The 21462-nt window shown below is 44.9% G+C and overlaps 1 long non-coding RNA gene across 1 annotated transcript in view; it reads left to right on the forward strand.

The window, feature by feature from the left end:
- Positions 1-236: 236 nt before the first annotated feature.
- Positions 237-21462, forward strand: part of LOC132251393 (uncharacterized) — a 40292-nt gene continuing 19066 nt past the window's right edge. Inside the window, exons 1-2 of the long non-coding RNA XR_009463385.1 lie at positions 237-10492; positions 16793-16917. This is a non-coding gene — a long non-coding RNA (uncharacterized LOC132251393). The remainder of the gene's footprint in view (positions 10493-16792; positions 16918-21462) is intronic.

Genomic DNA, 21462 nt, shown 5'->3' on the forward strand with positions numbered 1-21462 from the left:
AGTTTGTGAGGAGCCAGCAGTGAACTTCAGCCAATCCACTGTGAGAGCAGAATCAGTGCCAGCGAAATCCAAGCCGCAGAATTCCTCTACCCACGCTGCTCCTATGATTAATGATAGAAAGGAATTAAAAAAAAGGGAGAGGGGAGAAGGGGTGGGTCAACAGCTGAGTGCAAGGCGAGTCGCTAGACAGGGAGTAATTAAGATACTTGGGTAAATATGATTAATAAGCTCAAACTGGCAGGGTGTGCAGTAAACAAGGGCTAACCAGATGGTACCCTTTCCTTCTGACAATGCTGTGAGCTCGACAAAAATAGGAAGGCTAACTCCGGATCCTTTAAACTTGAATATTCTTATGCTGGGAGGCATCAGCATTGGGCCGGAGCGGTGAATCACTTGATAGGAATGAACGACATTTCCTTCTTCATCCAGCGGCTGTCAAACCGGACTGCAAGTGTAAAACAAATGGGTGTTCTCTCGCGTCAGGGAGGAATGCACCCTGTGCAGAGGGCCCAGTACAGGCCAGTGCATCTCTTATGTCCTCAAAGGAACATCTAAGCCCCTGACCCAGCAAAAGCATTTAAACATGTGCTGATCTTTTTAAGTATGAGACTAGCCCCATTAATTTTGCTCCTGTCAAGATATATGGAGACCCAATCTGCCTTTAGGAAGGGATCCTGGTTAGAGAAAGCAGCTACAGCTAAGCCCGCAAACAGGCCTCCGTGGTGCCCGAAATCCAGCCTGCCCTACCTAATCGAACTTGGGGTTGTGCCCACTTCACGGTGCACAGAGGCTAGTAGCTAACTAGTGTGCTGCAGGGCAATATATTGCTATAAGGTTTGTGTGCGTGTGAGAAAGAGAGAGAGGAATTGAGGACCCACTCATTGCATGCATATTCAGTGGCTAGGAATAATATGGTGACTGCCTGGGCGCATTGAGGGGCCCTGCGTGGTTGTATCATGGGGTGTCATATTTATACGAATAGGAACTATTCCCATTTTCACCCTTACAGAATCAGTGACTTGTCTTTTGAATCTCTCATTTACTTTGGTTCACATTAGTCACTGTCACAGCAGAGCCTGTATTAAAAATAACAAGTGCACTCAATCAGTCCCCAAGCCCCAAACATCCCCAAGTAAATCCGGTACAACTCACCGTTATGTGAGGAGCCACTTAATAAGATGTTATAATGCAGCTATCAGTTTTTTCTCAACTCAGGTGCATATAGAGGGAATGCATCTGAGTGAGCAACTACACTCGGGGCTAAACTGTGCCTGTGGTAGGGTGTAAAAAAAGCACCACCTCCGCTTGGGAGACGCTTTATTCAAAAGGCACTGCACTGCCTCCTTCTTGAAGGTAAATAATTTCCAGCTGGTCAGAAAGATTGCAAAGAACTTAACAATTCCAGTTCATCCAAAATGCAACATTTAAGAGGAAATGTGCATATCTCAATGACCTTTCATTTAGAAAGAAGCTGCCAGGGTTTGGGCAATAAGTCATCTGTAGAAGATGCATCTAAATAGCTCTTACCCAAACCAGGTCTTTCAGAAACATCAGCTCCAAAACTCACAATTTTCAAAATACCGGTAATTATGGGCAGCTTCCAAGATCTCAGAGTGGTCCGTGTGCATTTTTCAATTACTTATTGTCCAGTGCTTTGAAAATGTCTATTATAATGTATCAGTAACAGATCAAGTAGCTCCTTAGACTGCAAGTTCACAAGGCCCCATGCTTGTCCTTGAAATTTGTTGCCTGTAGCAGGCACCCACAGTAATAACAGCAAAATAAAGGTCTCATCTTTGCATAGAAAGAGACAGAGGAATGGGAAAAGGAAAACTCTTTAATCAGAAAGATGTCATCCAGGAAACAGCATGTCACCAGTTTTGGCGCGGATATGGTTCTTTTTGTAACGCACCATTTTAATTACGTATAAGCTGTCTTATTACTTTAGTCAATTTGTCCTGGATTGGGAAAGCTTCCCCTTGACAATGTCATAGGTCTTGAAGATGTCACTTTTAATTTCTCTGTGGCTCAGCTCACTAACTGCAACAATACTTCAGCTGCCTAGTTAGTCTGTAGGCTCCTCAAGGCAGGGACTGCCTTTTACACAGCACCTGGTGCAAGGAAGTCCTGATGAGCGGGAGCCTCTGTATGCTGCTGTAACACAAAATATCATCATAAAGCAAGGTCTGATTGTCTCAAGGTAGGAAGGGGCTCCCACAACAGTCAATGACTGGTAGGATGTGGTGAAAGGATTGGAGTTAAAGAAGAAAATGCAGCTCACTGGCATGGCACATATTTTTCCAATATAAAAGCAAATGGGGGAATCCTTAAATAAATTGACTCTATAAAAACGTCTCTTTGCATTACTGCCTCAACCTTTTCAGGGGGAAAACCACAAAGGTTTTGTTTTCATGGCTCCCGAATAAAAATATCATTGCTGCTTCATAATTTTACAGAACCAACAAACAGTCCATATCTATTTAAAATACGCAGGCGGCACAATGTACGGGCCCCCTTTGGTAACCACCAACCGACCAACTGCAAGAGCAGCTGCCACATAATTACAAGCCCTCGTCACGAGTGCGGGGAAACAAGTTGTGGCATTTAGGAAAGGTCTGCAAAAATAGGTGTCAGACCTTAACTAATAGTGATTGTCCTTCCATTCTGCTGTAATTTACATTTAATTCACACGTTTCATTTCCATTTAAAATATGATTACAGTGTTTTGAAGCACATCTCACCTGTCCCCTCCTATTACAGCTGGATGAAGCTAACAAAAAGTAGCAGGAGCTAGGCAGACTACCCAAGATCTTGGCTGTCGGATCGTAAACGCAAGGTACCTTTCCCAGATTGGGAGACGGGGGACGAGAACGCTTTAAAGCATCGCAAGAGGGGAGTGAAAGACCAGAGGTGTCCTCGTAAGCTTCCCTTGCTCATGTCCCAATGATAGGATTTGTGACATTTTCTTATCGACTGCCCTCACTAATAAGAGTATTTGTACTGATGTAGCAATAAGAATATTTCAAACCCTACCAGGAGCAAGCATGCTATGTGAATGCAGCTTCGCCCAGTCGGCATCTTAGGCTGGGCATCTCTTCTGGAGATTTGCACCAATGGAGCGGTCTCATTTTTGCTGCCCTCAATGCTTAGAGATCCCCTTAAAAGGAATAAAGCTAGTTTCGGGTTTTTTTGTTTTTACTTTTTAGGTTAAGTGACACAGGAATAACAAGTACAAGAGATATCAGTCTAAGCTGAGACCTGAGGGTTCTGGATTATCTCCTCTGGGGCTGGGCAGTGCCATCTTTTACAAGGTCCGCCTCCATCCCCAAAAATGGGGTTCAGCATTTGAAGCCTTTTAAGGCCTGGCTGACAGGCTCTGTCTACACTGCAAACAAAAGTGAGATTGCCACAGGCTTGGATGTACCCAGGCTAACTTGAACCTTGCTAGCTCAGGGAACAATGCGCTGAAGACATAGATGGCATGTACAAGCTTGTCATCGACTTGGGGACGTAACCAGATGGCTGACATTCATACTGCATTGTCAATCAAGCTAGCTACAGCTAACTCGGGTATATCTACAAATAGTGCTGTTGTACTTCCCAACCCCAGCGTTAGGTGCAGCCTAAGAGTAAAGTGACTTCTGAAAAGGAGATTCAGGCAACCAACGGCCAAGGCTACTGGCAGCCACAGCAGTGATTATAGGGTTTGGACTCTAAGGAGGAGCCATTCGCTGAAGCAAGATTCAGGGACTTGGAAATGATCTGGTAAGCCTTTTATTTGGAGGCAGCTGGTTAAAACCCAGGGCTGCTTGCTTGTAGTCAGCCTAGTCCTCTGTAGCCTATGTTATTATCACATTTAGCATGTTTCTTGAGACATCAGACATTAGGCTTTGGCTGGGAACTAATACTCCATAATTCACATACTGGAGGTTGCTCTTTGCAAGTTGCAGCAATTTGCACCAATCAGTTTAATTTTTGTTCCAACTGTACTTCCCCTTCCTAATGGTAAGTAATAGCTCCTAATTGTATACACCGTTATCTGGCTGCTTGGGCATCCAAAATGAACTTTCTTTGAAGCTGCATTTCCATGAGTTGTTCAAAAGTAGGGAGTAAAGGGGAATAAACAGACCGAGCGTCTGCGTTTCATTTACCGCCCCATTTCCACTTCAGTAGCATCAGTAATGACAGAACACCTTGGAAGGAGATTTCCCCTTTATTACTGCAATAGCACCCAGATGCTCCAGTGACATCAGGACCCAACTGAGCTATGCACTTAACACGGACCGCAAGAAGCAGCAGCGTTGGCCAGACTGAGCTTCCGATGTGAGGCTGACACCATTGCTAAACACAGGTGCTCACAAATGTTTAAGATGGGCTTAAAATCATGGAGGTTTAAAAAAACCCAAACCAGTAATTTTTTGGTGTTCCAGATTTTTTTCCATAACTTTTCTTTCTCTTTGTGCTTCCCAGCTTATCCACAGAAGCTAGAAATTCACTTGAAAAATAAAATGGAGGCCAAGATGCTCCCATAAATACCATGACTCTAGCACTATAGTTTTAAGAAAGACCAGGAGATTTGGTGGGGGCTATTTCAGTTGCCCTGCAGGTGTCTTGTCTCTGAGGAGCACCCAAGAGGTAGTCTCAAGTGGCTTGTTAGGTGTATCGTCTTCACATGCAAAAGCTGTTGTCATGATGTAAAAGAAGTAAGCACAGCTGGAGAGTTCAAGGGTTCATTGGACCTCACATGGAAGCACAGGGTTCGGTGCATGGGAATTGTAACAAAATGCTGCTGAAGCATTGCATCCAGACACAGGCCCTAGTCCTGTACTATGAGACAGGTGGAAAGTTCACACCCGGAGAATGGAGTTCAATATAAGTTGTCCTTGCCTTAATATGGGAAACAGCAGCCTAGGAGGAACCCAGCTTGGGCAATGGTTTATCCAGAGAGCATCCTGAACTCAGAGTACAACTGAGAAACTAGGTCGCCTTTCTCATAGGAAGAAACCCATTTATAGGAGGTACAGCTTTCTGCTTGATTTCGTTTGAAGGACCCCATTGACCTACTACACATGATGGTGGCTTGATTGTGTCATTGCACAGCTGCTAGGAAGGCAAGTGTCAATTGGGTTTCAGTCCCAGCTCACAGAGATCTCTTCCCCACTGCACACTTACGTGATCTGCTTTCAACACCTCTTTCTCCCTTGGCAGGTAAGATGCTCAGAGAGAGATGGTGATTTTTCATGGGAAGATTCCAGTGATTAGTGTTCACTGTCTAAATCTCAGCATCAATTTTAAAACCACTGGAGCATCCATTTCATAGCTATGGCTGCATTTTCTTCAACATGGCAGCCGGCTTCTGCAAATCCAGGTGCACAGTCATTTGTTCTGATTAGGCAAAGAGTTTGAAATCTTTAATTTGCCTCTCTTATTTTCCCCTGTTAATTTAATGTAAAGGCTCTGCTTGTAGGGAAGGGGGTACATACATTATCTATGTATTTGGGATGAAATAGGTCTCTGGGCAGAGTCCTGCAAAAGCACCGAGTATGGTGACAAAATAGAGTTTCAGTGGGGTTCGATTTGACTCCATACCATAAGATTTCAAGATTTCTCTAAGGAGGTGACTGCCAAATTTCTCCTTCAAGGTGGACAGCTGGTTAACTCCTTTCAATGCTGGAGCAAATAAAAGCCTATTCATACTTTAGCTCTCCCAGTTATTTGGAGGAATAAGCAGCTAATGCCCCCAACTGGAACGCTTCCATGCTTGGGTCATCAGCATGTATCAAGCATGCCCTATGTAATGTGACAGTCGCTTCCTTGTATTTGCAACTCAGACCAAGTGCCTAATGCTGTACACATGCAGCTTCTCCGTGCCTGACAGGCGTACAAGGCTGACTTGCGTGAGGGCCTATGTTTAGGACCATGCTTTGGAGCGCATCTCTTCTCTAATCCGTTGCAGACTTCCTCATCTCTTTTTTAGAACAATGAAGCAATAGTGCAAACTTCAGGCTGCCTTGTCATAGCATCTGTTCGTCTCAGCTTTGACATATCCAGTGCTATGACTGTCTTTGGCCAACTCTGTTACACACTAGAACTAAAAGCCTAAAGCTGAGCTGGCGGGTTGCTGCTATCCATCAGCGGCACAGTTGCCCTTCGACAAAAACTGCAGGGATCCCTACCAGATCATGCCTATATCCTGGGCCAAAGCATCCAGTCTCAGCTGTTCCCAAATGGCTTCCGATACCCAAAGCATCCAGCTGTGCAAATACTTTGAAGAGGGCTCCAGTTCATGTTTTCCTTGTTGGCCCACAAAAAGCTTCTGGAAAACAAGACCTTAGCAACCCTATATTACCTAATGCAACACTGAAATGAGACAGAGCTGTGGGAGGAGACCTGGCTTGGAAGGAGGCCTGTGGCCAGCAGCTGTCTTACTGCTGTGGTTTAGCAATCCTTTCCTGGCAGGAGGGTTGCACAGGGTGAAAGGACAGAATTTGGTCTGAAGACCACAAATCCAAGCCCAAGCTTGGCCTGAAAAATGCAGATGTGTTACCAATTTCCCTTATGTGAATGTCAAGAAGAGTGACTGTCGAGCCATTTTAAAGGAAAGCCTCATGTATGGAAAGACACTGACCATTTAGGCCCAGAGCACAATATACCTGATGACTCACTGTACGGTAAAGACTTTACTGGCACGATGCTGATATGGTGCGTTAGTTATTTGTGGAGCATGCAGAGAGGGGGAGCAGCTATAATTATTAATATTTGTATTGCAATAATACCTTAAGCTCCACCATGGACTTGGATCCTGTTACACTAGGCACTATACAAACAGAGGAAAGATATAGCTCCCTACCCAAAAGACTAGCTCAATGGGAACAATGGTTTCTACAGAATTGAAGTACATCACTTGCAGGTCCAGAGAAATAGAGACATCTTGAGATCCTTCTTTCTGTCTTTCTACGGTCCTGTATCACTGTACAGCTCAATGCTGCTCTTGATTGCCAGGGCATCAGGGAGTCCCAGTTCTGACTCTGACACTTTTGCTGCAGCCTTCACCATGTTACTTAACTTTGCTGTGCTGAATGATCCCCAGCTGTGAAGTGGGAATGAGGAGACTTGTGTACCTTGTGGAACGGCTCTGGGCCTGAAGCGGTTAATAGTTGTAAAGTCCTTTGAAGAAGAAGAACAGCATGGGTGAAATTCCTCTCTCAAGACTTGCTCTGAGCACGAATGCAGGACTTTGATTCTGCCTAGAGCTTGTGTGGGTGCCTCCACACAGGGATGGAGTCCATTATATTAGCTGCTATTGTAGCTGCGGCTTTGCTTTCACTGAAGCTGGGTTCCCATAACACTGAGGAAAAGAGCAAAGGTCGTGAATCCCCCAAATCACCCACTGCCTATCCAAGCTTCTCCTCTGGCTCTAACACACTCTCTGTCTTAAAGCCACCCCCTGCTGTCAGGATCTGCTTCTCATATTAGATAACCAGGCTTACCTCGATATAGATAAGACAAAGCCTTCCAGACCACAGTCTGCTCGACTACAAGGAATGCGGAAATAATGAACGATGAAGGCTGGCCTAATTTTACCTATGACGATGCTGGAGTTGTTAAGGGCTTGTGTATGCTGACTGCAGCCTTCAAAGTAACGGCACCAACGGGGACCCCAAGACACATTGGAGAAGCCACTGTTTGCTCAGCGGTGCTGGAAACCAGCTGATGCTGTGTGGGGGCAAAATGCGTCTGATAGCTGTTGAGGTGCGCAGGCATCAGGGGGTGGTAGCTGTGCCGCTAGCCAAGTCGGGGGGTTTTGCTGGCTTCACATGGGGCAATTCCCCAGAGTGGACAAGGTTCGGGCCAGGTTCACTGGCTCTTCATCATCCTCATGACTCAGGAAAAAAATAAGTGGTATTGCCAATCCCCTGAAGCTCTTTAGAGGGAGGGTTTTTTAGACACAGAAAGCCTCATCTAGAAAATAAATCAGAAATACTCTCCCATCACCACCACTGTCCCCCTGTACTTCACAGCCCCAGCACCCACCCACAAGGAGCTGGGAAGGCAGGGGCACTCTGATTAATATCTGCTACGTGTAGGGGAAAACAACAACCCTGTAAACAGTATTATTAACCCATGGGCTGGCGATAAATCAGCGTGAGAAGGTGACCTCAGCAATGCTGGAGTAATCCTGTGTGTCAGGGTAAATTTATGAGGCCAATTTTATTGGCCTGTATGACCCAGGCTCCTTGGAGATGTTTCAGTAACAAATCCAATCCATATCATTTATTAGCTTTGTACAGTGTCAGCCATAAGCATAGTAGAGATCCCATTAAAACATATTGCTCCCTCTGCAAAGGATGGGTACAAATAAGCTATTGGATAATTGTCAGCTACGAGGAGCTCCCAATTAAGAAATGGCTCATTGTGGATTTGCTCTCAAATCCATAAACTAGCTGGGGTTAGGATTGTGGTGGGTTTTTTCTCGCCCCCTCACTCCACTTGACGACCTGCTTGATGGCACTTGCAACTGTCCTGGAGGAAAGGAGAAGAGATTGCCTAATATAAGTAAATGAAACAGCCTGGCTTTTGGGGACAGGCTGCAGCTGGTGCTGCACTATGCATAAGGTGGGTCCTGGGAAGGCTCAGCTGCCTGAGCTCATCACCCACAGAAGTCAGTGCATTTCAGCTCCATTGGCTTCTGCTTTTATCCCAGGTAAGTCAGTAACCACTCCAGCTTTGGCATGCTAACTAGATGGCACTTCAAGCAGTTCATTTAGGACACAAAGTTCTTCCCTTTCTTGGCCTTTTTCAGTGACATGGTAAGGATCTACAGCTATAGGGCCTGATGCACTATTGCCCGGCGTTTTGCAACCACTGCGCCACTTGCAATGCAGGCAGGGCCGGTCCAACCATTAGGCGAACTAGGCCTAGGTCACCAAAACTTATATGCAGAACAAAAAAAATAACAGGATCATTATAAATAACAGCCCTGGCTGGCTATGGCTCTACCTTGGTCTAGGACCTTTGGTTCAGTAAGGAGAGAAAGACCTCTGAAAAGATCTTAGAGGAAAGATCACTCGCGACTCCTACCTTTTCAACCCTCAACCGGACTTATGCCAAGAGCATACTGCTGGCGACGCCATCCTAAAAGATGAACCCCTACTCCTACAGCTCGTGACACTGATTTCTTACACCTTCAGTACATGTGAAAGTTCATTCAAGACTTCTTATTTTCCTCTATACTTGAAGTGGTGGGGGAGCCGCGGTACACAGTTTGCCTTACCCTTGGACCGGCCCTGAATGCAGGGCAATATCAACAAGCCTTATCAGCCCAGTTGTACTGCAGAAAGGAGAATTAGGATTTTTTTTTTTTCTTAAACAGAAACTCAGTATTATTTATGGGAACTCCCCCTGCAGGACAGGAAACGGCTGGCAGGACAGGAGGCATTTGCCGTCCCTAGGTTTTGATAAAACGCTCTATCTAGGAAAGGGACGGATGCTCCTTGTGCATGACACCCTCCCACCAAGGAGCAATTGCACTTTCACGTGGGCACCTCCCGGATTTGATCTCTGCTTGCTAACCAGAGTCTGGTAGAAGCAGTTTAGGTCTGTTTGACTGTCCCTGTCATCATAAGGTTTACGGATGGTTAATTTATTCTTTATAGCACAGTCATTGATGGCTGTTAAATCACAAATGAGAGCCAATAAAGGGTGAATTGCAGCTGAAATTACACTGTTTATATGACAGCAGAGTGCCGGCTAAAAGATTCATATGCCGCTGATGAAGTACGTTATAAATTTTAATTACCATAGTTTGTACAAATGACATGTTTGAAATGCTATTGAGTAATGTGACCCTGATAATGAAACTATAAAATAAATCATTAACTTTCTGAATGAGCTTTTTTATTTCCATGCTACATGAAGTAAACTTTCCAATTTATTCCACTATAGCCTTCTTAAAAAAAAAAAAAAGAAAGAAAGAAAAAAAAAGAAATGTTACCAGCCACCTCCTTCACTGGAAGGGACACACTGGCACCCAGACTGGGACAGAGCTGGAATGGAGTATGTTGCAATGGGCAGGAGGGAGAGCAGCCAAAGCACCAGAAGTACTAGCAGGGTCCCTCTTCTTATTGTCAAATGAGGAGTTCCTCCTCCAAATACATCTGGATTAGCAGGGGGGAGTGCCAAGATTGAGGCTGGAGACTGAGAATAAAATCTCCCCTCCCCCTCCTTCTAGATACAGAAGGGAAGAAAATCTTTATTAGAGTTGGGATGTAATTATAGCTCAGCCTTTGTCGTCAGTTTTGAAATCCAAATCATTAAAGGCTCCCTGCGGGGCTCCCCTTGCATCTTTTGAAGCAGGTGCCGAGGTGCCTCGTGGCCAATCTTGCAAGAAGAGACCTGGATAATTCTTCTGGATGTGACTGCCAAAGGTGAAGGAGTCAAGAGCTGCTGTGTGAGCCGGGCAGAGGATTTCCTGGGAGCTTCCCTAGGTGAGGTATGTACCCCAGGCCAGTGTCAGACAAGCATCTGGTGCTCTAACTCATTCCTTAGAAGAGTGAACCAGATTAATCAGAAGAGACCAAGAAGTCAGCTGTAATGAGCCTGTGCCCTCGCCTGGTCATCTGCTAGGTGAAGGACCATACCCTCCAGCCTGGTAGAGGGCATCAGTTCAAGAAGCAGCCCATGCAGGAGGTGGCTCGATGGCATCACAGGGCTGCAAAGCCACTATTGACTAGTTTTTTTGTATTACTGAGGCACCTAGCAGCCTTGGCCCTAGATCAGGGCCGCACCATTGTATGTGCTATGCGCAAAAGAAAAAAAGACAGTAGTAATGCCTTGCAACCTAAGTAAATGCCAGGTCCAGACAGGAATTTATTACCCCAAAATACAGGAAAGGAAAACTTCACAGAAGTGTTTATTTAAATGATGTGCTCGCTTTGCCCCTCAGCCTATTTTCTGCCTTGGAGATGTGAACATGACCTGCAGTATAGTGTTCGGTGCCTGCACTTTGCCATCTTTGGAGGTGGTCACACTTCAATGCTGAGTCTCAATCTGGCTATGGCCCTGTGACCCTTCAAAGTGAAAGCCCAGAGTGAGTTACAGAGCTAGCTAACAGCTTTCCTGGACTTTGCCAAACTTTTTCAGAATTCTCCTTTTTTTTTACTGCTTTTTCAACCAATTTAGAGAGTCATGGATCGGATCCAGCTTCTGAAATCTCGGCAACAATTTATTCTAAATGCTGACATTGTTTCGAATGATTGTATTTTGCATACTTCTGCAACTAAAAATCCCACCCTTTTCAGCCTCTCCTGATAAAATACCAGTATTGATCCACCACTTCTGGAAATTGTAATAGTTTCCTTGCCTGAAGGGGTAGGTGGCAGACTTAGCCCAAGACTGAAATTCGGCCCAACTGGTTTTTTTCCATACTGCTCAGTTGCAAGGCCCAACCCTTTTTTTTCCGAGAGTGGGAAAGCTTTTCAGATTTTAATACAAAACCAGCTGGACAACAGAAGCAATGGGGCAGACTTTGATTCCATTAACCTCCACACCATTTCAGGTCTCCCCATCCAGCCTGCCAAAGCAATGTGGCTAGCCCAGGGGTGGGCAATTATTTTGGGTGGAGGGCTGCTTACTGAGTTTTGGCAAGCCATCGGGGGCCGCATGACATGCAGTCCAGGGCAAATTAATATTAACTTTCTAAATTTTTTAGAGGCCCTGCGGGCCGGATAGAATGGCTTGGCGGGCCACATCCGGCCCCCGGGCCGCATTTTGCCCACTCCTGGGCCACCCTGCAAGGCTGACTGAAGAAGGAGGTCAGAGAGTCAAGTACTTACAGTGGGTGGGCTTAAACAGAGACTGGATAATTTATGACCAATAACGACATTTGCTTTTCTTTGGTCTGGGCTAGAGGCAAATGTCAGGTTTCAAGGCAGCAGCTGCTCCGTGCTGTGGTCAGGAAGGTATATCTCCAGTCCTTGTTCTGGATCCACAGTTTGTGGATTCAATAGGGCACAATTGACCTCTGAAACACCAGCTTGTAGTATCCTGGCCCTATTCAAGTGACTGGCAGTGACTTTGATACCCTCACAGTATCCAAGGGCTGAGTGCTTGCTGCTTTCTCTGTTCAATTCCTGAGCTTTTTCTTCTTGTATCTTTATCCATGGTCTCTCCTTAGCAGAGCACAAGCCCAACAACTTCCAAACTTCAGCCAAATTTCACATCTGTGGTGTTTCACTGGATTCTGAATCCAGACAAAATGAGCTTCCTTCCCCCCACTTCCCTGCTACCTAATCTACTTTCAGAGCCGTTGGGAAACTGGACACACTGCCTCTGAGTTAGAAACCCTACAGTTTCTTCACAGCCACTTCGTCTCTTGAACCTGAAGCTTACCTTTCATTGGTTCAAGAGGGTAGGGATCGTTTAGAGTTAGTCTTGGCTGTGAGTCATTGACTCCATAAGTACAACTCGCAAATGTTGTGGCCAGCCCATCACCTCTCACAGTGAAGGTCTTAGGTTGCTATTTTCCCAAGGTGTTTTGAGTTGGATGAGATTTTAACGCCTGCTTTCCGTCTTATCAGCCGGAGCAAAAACATTTCCAGGCAGACTGCTCATGCCGCCCTACTTACCATTAAAGGAAAGGACCACATTATTGCTGTTATAAACCATTGATTAAGGTTTATAATAGCAATAATCCCCTCGAAATTCATTGTTACTGCAGTTAATGACCAGTTTATTAGAGCGTTAACCATCCTTGGCAATGGGCTGAGTCGTTTAATGCTGGTAACGACCAATTTCTCAAGGGTTATTGCTTAAATAACAATCCTTTGTTAGATATATGCTCAACCACCAGATACCGCTCCAGCTGGAACCTTCTCCTGTGAAATAATTGTTAATTATTTCTTTCAAGTTTTGCCACCATGTCTTAAAGTTTCAGATCCAAAAGGTTGCCTAGCAGAAAAAGTAGCTGAGAAACAGTATGTTAAGATTAGATCAAGCACAAGGAAGCAGACGGTAGAAATCACACGGGTCCTAAGTGAGGGGCATGGAGCGCAGGCAGCCGAACTTCTGAGGTCCTTACAATTCTGGTTTCGGCGATTCTGCAAACACTGGTAATATGACCTGTCTGGAGACCGAACAAATCCCAAACTTCAAATGCAATCCTCTAAACATCCCACGGGGAGGAGGCAAACTCAAAACTATGTTATGGTTTTGGTACCAAGCCTCCTGCAAAACTTGAAGAAGTCTATTTGCATCTGTGGAAAAAAAGCTGTATCTATCATAGTTATAGCTGTCTTCAAACCCTGACAGGGCCTAGTTCCTGGTTTGGTGGCGGCTAAAAATCACAGAGGAGAATTGCAAAAGGTGGGTCTCTCATGAGAATATCTCAGCTCTCAAGACCTTGGTTGCTGGGGCATAATGTCCACGAGAACAGGTTGTGTGTTTTCAGCATCAGTGAACTTGTGCCCGAATCCTACCTCTGACTTAAGTTCTGGATCCTAATCCCAAACATTGGCATCAATCTGGTCTACAGGGTAGTCCCGTGGAGGCTCAGCCATTGACCTGCTGGGTCACCTTTGGCAAGTCTCTGCACCTTTCTGTGCCTCAGTTTCCACAGCCGGAAGAAGGGGATAATGTGACACTGGCATCCTTTTTAAAGCCCTTTGAGATCTACTGGGGACACTCACTATACATAGCCAAGTATAATCGCTGTTGCTGATGCAGAACCCAACTCCTATGGGTAACGTTTCAAACAGCCTACGTGCCTTAGGAGACTAAGTTGCATTTTCAAAAGCGATTCTGGCACTTAGAAGCTGATGGCTCAGTTACTTTCTTTGAGACTGGGGATCCGAAATCTGAAAATTGATACTTGGGCATCTCCAAAGGTATCCCCGCTGTTCTCATTCTTAAAATGTCACCATCCATAAGAGAGTTGGCTCCCTGTGTGCAGAGAGACATGGACCACACAAGTGCAGAGGAGGACAGTATTGCCCTAGGCTCCTGGGTGCAGTGGCAAGTGACCCAGAAGAGACAAGCCCCATCCAGAGCCATTCCCCCATTTTCATTTTGTTAATATGATCTGAAGGATTTTTTCACATTTAAGTATTTCCCATCATGTCACGTTAGCATCATCCTTTAATGGCATTCATTTTGCCTAATGTGATACGAAAGGTACAGATATGATTATACTTTAATTGTGTCATATTAACCAAAATAAATACGGAAAGCGTGAAGCTAATGCAGCCTGATGGCAAATTGCTCACGTGCTAGGAAGCCAAGGAGCTGGCACTCGACCCTCAAATGAGAAAGGAGGCTTCTGTGCTTCTCCAGAAGTGTGTAAGCAAAATGGGAACTAGACCTCTACGTAGACCTTCCCCAACAGACTACCAGCTGCACCCACCTCCCCCACACTCAGCCCAGATGTGGAGGGAGTCACTTGGAGAATAAAAGGAGAGTCTACCTACAGAGAGCTCTGGAGACGGATCTGCTGAGACTTTGAATGAGATATCTTTCTTTGAAAACGTTCCACTTCAAAAAGTCCTTTTTTTTTTTTTTTTTTTTTTTTTTAGAAATGAAAATGTCCCCAGCCAACTGAATTTAACACTTTTCAAACTGGTCAAAGAATCAAATGAAAATCCAACTTTTTAAAATAATATTTTTGAAGCAGCATATATCAGAAATCAGTTTGCCTCCCCCCTGCCCAACTTTTGTCTCCATAATGCCTCTGTCTTAGTTTTCTAATTTGTCACTGAAGAAGTGCAGCAAGGGGGCAGGGAGGGTAAACCATCAAAACCAGAGGAAAATCAAGATCCTGGTGTTGGACCATTCTAGTGCACAGATTTATTAACCCTAGTATCATTGCAAAGATCGCCCAGGGGGAGTCCTATATGAATGGCTAAAAGGGACTGCACCTTTATCCACCGCAAAGTCTCGATGACCCTTCCAGCCGTGTCTCCTTGGACCCTTTCCTCTAACCGCTGGGCAATTCCAACACCTGGTGCAGGATCGTAGGGACTCTGCATTCAGGCTGCTTCCTTGGTAGCTCCTCCACCCCAAAGTTCAGGCTTCTTTTCCCATATAACATAGTTGCCATTTGGCTTCCAGCTGTGCCTTGTAGTGACAAAGACTCTTCAAGTAGGTTCGTGTTGTAGCAAAGCCAAGGATGAATGAAGGAACCCAAGCACTGGTCTGTTCAGCTCCTCTGCCCTTCTCTTTGTACCCAGAGCTGCAGCCTGGGTTCAGCCAGGCTGGATCTGTTTCTGGTCCCTGTTGTGACGGCTGCAGGGATTTGAGCAAGCGTCCGTGTTATTTCAGAGATAACGTGAGCAGAGCGGAGCATGTCACAGGATAATGGTCTCCTGCTGTTAGAATGTTCTTGGCATTTATCAAAAATGACACCAGAGGGAATATGCTCCAGGGAATGGAGGTGTCGATTTGATGACTGCTATTCGATGATAAAAGTTAACAGAAATAAAAATGAACCCATTGCAAAATAGCTTATTTATGGAAGGGCCCAGCCAAGAAATGGAACAGAGTCTAATTGAAATATTTAGAGAAGGCTGGAGAGGGAAAATCCCCTGCCCACCCATTAATGCTTTTCTGGAGGGGAGCATTATAACTGCAACGTAGTACTAGGGTAAGGTAAAGGGTTTCTTCCTGCTGTTCCACACTTACCCCTCATTATTTCAGTCATGTGGAAGAAGACATGGACAAGATATACCAGAAGTACCAGAATAACAAAGCAGGCTTGCTCCTCTCTCTCCCGATTTCCATTTTGCTGCTATTTGGCTTCCAAATAGGTTCTTGGAACATTGATTTAATTCCCCTCCAAACTAAGGGGCTGAATACACTAGCAAATTACTCAGTAGTAGTACCAAGCCAATGGGGGTTTCTGGAGGGCTGCAGATCTTGGAAGGCTCCATTTGGACAGGTCAAGAATACCGGACTCGGAGCCTTTGCTGTGGCAGGTTGAGGTCGTGGCTTTGAATGACTCCTGAACTGAAGGGCTCTTCAATGCAAAAAAAGACCCTGAAATCCAAAAGGACCATTCTGACACAGTAGAGAGTAAGTGACTACAGTGGAAACCCCAATTCAGTCTGTTAATTAAAATTCTGAAACACACAAAAGGCTGATGAGCAACCAAGCACATAGTACAGTTGATAATCCAACACCCTATGTCACCTGTCAGGACTCTCCCTTCCCCATCCTGAAAAAGAAAAGCTCAGCATGACTAGTATGTTACTTAGGTTTGTTTCCCCCCCGCACAACTTCTTTTCTAGGTGAGAAATGCTTCTCCCAGTTGTTTAGCGTCGGCATTAATCACACTTAGTTCATTTTTATGCTTCTATAGCAGGAAGACTGAAGTAGTAGCCGGTCATCTTGGGAAGCAATTTTGCAAATTTTCCATTCTGGTGGGAATCCTTTTGCCATAGCAGGAGCTTTCTTATATGCAGGCAGTATCCAGCTAGGTCTTCTGCTCTCTGGCACATTGGCAGGAATGTATAGCCCCGAGGCAGTTTGCCTGGTAGTCGCCTCGGAGAAGGAAATCAAGGTTTCATAGAGCTGAAAGGCCAAAAGGGACTATGAGATCATGTAGTCTAGCCTACTATATAACACAGGTCATTAAATTTTGCCCAGCTTGCCCCTGCATTGAGACCTACAGCCTGAGTTAGATTAAAGCATTTCAGTCCTCAGGAGAATAGACTATGATATGTTGTGAGCAGAAAAAAGGAGAGGCCAAGCAGTACCCAAAGGCACTGCAGTGGCAGAGAATTGATTTTGTGGTTATTTTCAGATGTTCCTACCAAGTGAGCCATGCTCTGTGCTGCAAGAGGAAGATGAAAACCTGACACACTCTCTGCCAGCCAGACCAGGAAGAAAGTTGCTTCCTGACCCCAACCCTGGTGATCAGCTGCCCAGGTACTAATGAATTTAAGTTCTGTTGTGGGAGTTCCTGATCCGAGTGCCTAAGTCATTTCAGGGGTGTTGGTTGTAGCCGTGTTGCTCTAAGGACACAGCAGACAAGGTATTTTGGGTCAATCCGATATCTTTCATTAGATCAAAAATGTCAGCACCCAGAACATTGTAGACTACCACCCTGAAGGCTGATGCTCAACTTTGTTGCCTTTCATGAACTACTTGTGTCGACCAAAATGAGACCTGGCTTTAATGCTTTCCAAAGATTGCTCTCCAGGTGGGATCAGTGCTTCAACTGCTGACAGTTCATGGTATATTCCAGTGCATAAGGGGTTAACTGAATCTCACTCTCTCTCTCTGACACACACACACACCAGCATTGCACACGTGCACCACATGAGCCTCATTTCCCAAGCCATCCCCAGTGTGCAATGCATTGAAAGCATCCCCCTGGGCCCTTTACTGAATATCAGACCTGTTAATGATGGCACATCTGCTTCCCGCCAGCTTACAGCTCACTGGGTGGAGGGAATCCCTCAGACAAGCAGGGAGAAGCCTGTTACAGGATCTACTCACTGTACACACAGACAACGCATTTCAAAAAGGGCCCCTGCTGTCCTGTCAGACTTGTAAAGTAATTGATATGCATGCTGCCAACAGATACTGTATCATTCAAGCAGTCAGCAAACAAGAGGGCACCCTACAGGTATTTCAGTCCCTGCAATATGCTTCTGCTAACTGCGGGGAGGGTTTGCTTTTGTACAAGCGGCATCCAGGGAGCACGAGGCGTTACGTCACGTGTGTCACGATAGCACGGCACTTGGCGTGAGCCCACGCCGAACTGGTTTCGCTTGTAATGGCACTCGTGAAGCACAACACGCCGCACCTAAAGCAATGGCAGCCTGTTGCTGCTGTTCGTATTGCATCCGTGCCAGGGGACGTGACTGACAGCAGAGCTCCATTTGTTTTAGGTGCTGTACAGGCATCGCATGACACAGCTCCAGGCCCAGAGAGCTTGCAATCGGAACGTGCTAATTGACAAAGGCAGATTACGAACCCATTTTACAGATGAGGGTCACGGCTCAGAAAGGTCCACAAACTCACTATCACCCAGGCAACCTGTGGCGGGGCTAGGGAGTAAACCCAAATGATCTTATGAATCCCTGTTCAGCCCTGCACTAACAAAACCATCCTCCTGAACTGTAGTTTGAAACCTAGGTAGTAAACTTTCCTATGGAGGGTACAACAGATTATGTTTTTTAAGCAGCATACAAGTGTTTTTAAAAAAAAACAAGTCTGTCCATTTTGGATAGACAGAAAAACTATGTCCTGGCCATCCTTGTAACAAGCATCTTCAGAAACAGATCTGGCAGAACACTGTTATTTCTGAATATAGCTATTGCTGTTAATTGTTATATTGCTATTTTGTGGTGGGTACTATGGCCAAGTTTACAGGAAAGGTTTGAATAAGAGGAGGCCAGTAGCAGAGAGGACTAGACCATAGTTCTCTCCTATGCTGGGGATTACACAGAGGTGATAGAAAACAGCCAGTGATTTTTTTGGTGATAGTCTTAAAGTTGAAAATAAGTTTCATTGCACAGACTTGCATGTGAATTATTTTTGTTTTTCACAATTTGCACATTAACTTTTCAATGTTTTTTTCCCCCCCCAAATGTTTAGTCAAAATACTGAAAATATTTCCTGTTATTGTTGTTTTAATATTGTAAAAGTCTTTTGAAGGGTACATTACACCCTGTTCTATATTTATACCACATTCATCATAGTGATGTGTAAAGTTAGCAAGACTCAAAGCAACAATACGGGTAAGACTTTTTGTTCCAAAAATATTTTAAATGAGGACATAGTAGTAAGATATTTTCAACAAAATTAAGAATCTGCACTTTTAGCATCTTGTTTTGATTTCACCAAATTTGCTCAGTTCATGTGAGGCTGCTGTCTTTAAGCTGAAAAACCTTAACTCCTGAATTTCAAAATTGTGTTTAAAAATCAGTCAGTTCATCAGAACATGTGAAATTACAAAGCAGCTCCCATTTCTATAATAGATCAAGACCCTCACTCCACAGCCAGCACCAAAGATAGGTGCATAGACTGTGAGTACTAAAATAATGCCTTAAACATTTGAGCTAAAGTACTCCTTTAGCTATATTTAAGTTGTAGACTGTGTAGTTGCTGAAACCTGCCACTAAAGGGAGACAGGAATGAGTACATACACATGCGGCCACATACCACATTTCATTTGACAACCATTATTTTATACCCAGCAATACAAAATGGCCTGGGAAGAAAGTAGGAATTCCCCCCCCCCCCCCCCATGTCATAATAGAATTAGAAAATATTTGTTGTTTTTGTTTAGCCCTGGTAAGTGGCACCAAATGAACTGGAAAAGTATAGCCAAGTTAAAGGCAGAGCCAGAGAAATGCAATGTCCTTGTTTCCAGTCTAATGCTTCTCCCCTGTCAAGCATTTTCCTTGCAACTTTAGGAATGCAAGATGCCGACAGTGTATTCTTGACCTCTGCCTTTTACACAGGAGTGCGGAAAAGGTATTATTTTTGCTGTTCAGTGATGCAATCCAAGCCTTGCAACAATAACAAGGGATTGCTGGGCCTCAAGCTGTTTGAAAACTGTGTTGCCTGCAAGTAAATAAATATAAGTAAAATAGGGCACATAACCCCAGTTATTTCCTTTTGCTGTTAGCAGTCAAGGATGCTAAAGGCTTAATTCACACCCTGGCTAAAATGCCCAGTGCTTAAGTGCGCATAAGTCTTATACTGGCCCATTGCACAGAAGTGGATTGTGTCTCCCTCTTACTGCATTGTGATGATCGCTCTGCGTAACCCCACTCTCCTACCCTAGGGCAAAGTCTTTCTGCAAAGTCTGTGGCTTGAAAGGTTCATGACTTTCAGGAGAAGCTCCTTCTTCTCCCTGTGCTATGAATTTCATTTAGTTTATCTGGGTCTCAGTTGGCTGAACCCTTCATAAAGGGGCTATTTGGATATGCCTATATGGCACAGTGCAGACAAACACTTGCTCTAACTCAGGCAGAGCTCCAGAACTGGAAGCAGGGCAAGAGTTACACAGCAGCCTGCCCTGCTATCTTACCTGGGTAGCGTGCCATTTAACATGCCAAGCTAGCCCATTTGGAGCAGGCACAAGGACCTCAGCGCAGCCTATTTTGTTGCAGGGGTGTTCTCCTAAAGGACACTATTTTGCCTGATTCAAGATTTAACAGAGGTCTCTGGTGTTAAAAGAGTGAGTCTCTGCAGCTTCCATAAACTCTGTGGGGCAGGCCCCGATGGAGATAGTAAGACAGTCTGGTGCCCTGGATTATTCTATTGTTATAAAAAATAATAATTTGGGGGCAGAAAATTGAACTCATAGTAAAAAAAAATCAGGGCCTGTCATTCTAACTGGAAAAGTGGGGGAGAGGGGAAAGGCACCAAGGACAGCTTTTGTTGCATGGTTTCAAACAATCCCAACCATGCATATTTTATTTAGTTACACGCACACAAATCCTATGATATAAGTGGGAATTGGAGTTTCCAAAACAAGCCATCAAAGACATTCCAGCAGTAAGATGCCTCTTGCTTTATCAAGATGAACAAATTAAGGGGCTATTCGCGACTGGGGCCAAGTTCTGCCCACTTTCGGGTTTTGAAGGTCTGTTATTGTTATCTCAGCTGTGGGAAGAAAGGAGTAGGAGGCGAGGAGAAGGACCTTGAAGCACCTGGATTCGCTGGCCTTACATTTAATAGGAAGCAGCATGGGCCACAGGGGACGTGTCGCTCTTTTCCACCTACATGTTATTCCAGCCATAAATCCGAGTGACAAGCTTGAACTTTTCTCAATTGACATGTTTACAAGGGAAGTCCGCATTTGACAGGAAAATTAAGCATATCAATCACTTAACGAGCTCGTTAATGAATGGCTCTCAGATCTCTCTGATTTTGTGCCTGGTAGCACAATTTATTGATCAACTGTGTCCTGCTAGGCCTGCCTGCATCCCTCTCCAAGCCAGATGTTGACCCTCCACACCGGTGGCTGGTCCTGGTCAGGGTTTATCAGGAGGTCAGTTTCTCCCTGAGACCCCGTCTTTCCCTTTTTCATTTTTTTTCCTCTTTTTCTTCCTTTCTCTAGGTTTTTTTTTTTTTTTTTGACAGAACAAAGAGAACAGATGCAGGCTCCGGGCCTCTCACACCCACTCAAACATATGGAAGCTATCTCCTCTGTCTTTGCAATTACACAGGAGCTTGCTTTTCAATGGCTTCGGTTTTTATTGCACAGAAACCAACCTATTCCTACATAAAACATTTTTACGGTCTCTCCCCCAGGGGCTCCTTGGCGAGGTCTTGTCAGGTATAAAAATGTGCAGGACCCCTTGACAGCTAGCGGCAGCTTTAAACGTCCTAAGTGCAGACTTGCAAGGCACTCGGTGAGGAGCAGGCAGTGGTTTAGAGATAATGGAGTAGGTGTGGCCCTTGCTGGACAAAACATGAGCGTCAGGGTTTCACTGAACATGAAGTGAGGTG

This window comes from Alligator mississippiensis, chromosome 7 (assembly GCF_030867095.1).
Source record: "Alligator mississippiensis isolate rAllMis1 chromosome 7, rAllMis1, whole genome shotgun sequence".
In the NCBI taxonomy this organism is placed as follows: domain Eukaryota; kingdom Metazoa; phylum Chordata; order Crocodylia; family Alligatoridae; genus Alligator; species Alligator mississippiensis.